Source organism: Gavialis gangeticus, unplaced genomic scaffold, assembly GCF_001723915.1.
Source record: "Gavialis gangeticus isolate Ggan-Ray unplaced genomic scaffold, GavGan_comp1, whole genome shotgun sequence".
Lineage (NCBI taxonomy): Eukaryota > Metazoa > Chordata > Crocodylia > Gavialidae > Gavialis > Gavialis gangeticus.
Genome location: NW_017729000.1, coordinates 41,092,399 through 41,093,619, shown reverse-complemented (window position 1 = coordinate 41,093,619; position 1,221 = coordinate 41,092,399).

Here is a 1,221-nt window from a genome sequence, read left to right as displayed (position 1 = left end):
CCCCCTCCCCCCCCCCAGCCCCATGGCCCCTGCCAGCCTGGGGCTGCAGGTGGAGCCTGCAGTTCTCCCTGGCTGCTACAGGGGGGACAGAGCAGGAAAGAAGCAGCCCTGGATTGACTGCTCCTGTTGGGTATGGGCACATTAATTGCATGAGTAGACTTGCCCACACTGAACAAAAAGAGAGACCCTGCCCAAAAGACCTTACAATCTAAGTGCCTGAACACACAACATGTCTACACTGGTATAATGGACCAACATCAGTATAAAAAAAGGGATGGATACACATATAGCCGTACAAGAGTATAATATACTAAGTGTAGAGTTACTCTGGGAAAAAGCAGAAGTAAAACTATGCCAAGATAGGTATTGTGTGTCCACTTCTCTTCTGGGGTAGCCATTTGTTCAAGGTAAACAGGCAGCTTCCATTGTAATAGCTTCTATTACAGGTACCACCCTTCGGGCCATGTCTACATGTGTATATTAATGAGCAGCAATAAATTCTGGTGCATATCGATCAAGAGTTTATTGCTCCCAGGCACTGCATTTACACATGTACCTGAGACCACAGCACACTGAGCTGGGTCAGAGCAGCCCCAACTGGCAAGGGACACAGGGGGTCAGCCTGCCAGTCCAGGTCTGCTCTGATCTGGCTCAACATGCTGTGGAGGGGCTGGCTGGGGTATAAGGGTGTTCCAGGGTGGGGCTAGTTGGCAGCACTGAAGCACCCTTATTCACCAGCCAGCCAGGTCAGCGTCTACACGTGCGTTGCTGCATACAAAAAAACTCCATAGCAGGATAGCACAGCAGGATAGTAGACCTGTGTGAAGTGGCTAGTATTCACTTCAGATTCAACCGATTTGGCTGAATCTCCAAATCAGCCACGCCAGGCCCATCCCCCACCCCTCTCCCAGTCTGGCAATGGCTGCCCCACCTGCCCCAGCTCCTGGCACTTGAGAAAAAAAAGCCCCATCTCCAAAGGTGCTGCCGGGCAGGGGGCAATCCCCACTTCCCCCTACTGCCCCACACTGCATGGGGGGGCTGTGAATGAGCCCCCAGACCCCCCCACTTCCCCAGACCCCTCATGAGTGCCCTGCATGGGCCAACTCCAGCCCTTTAAGAAAAAAAACCACCCACCAGATGAAAGGGCAGCCTGCAGCAGTCGGATGCAAAATAGCCTCTACAGGATCCCAGCCACTTGCCTCTTCCAAATTTAAAGGGCCA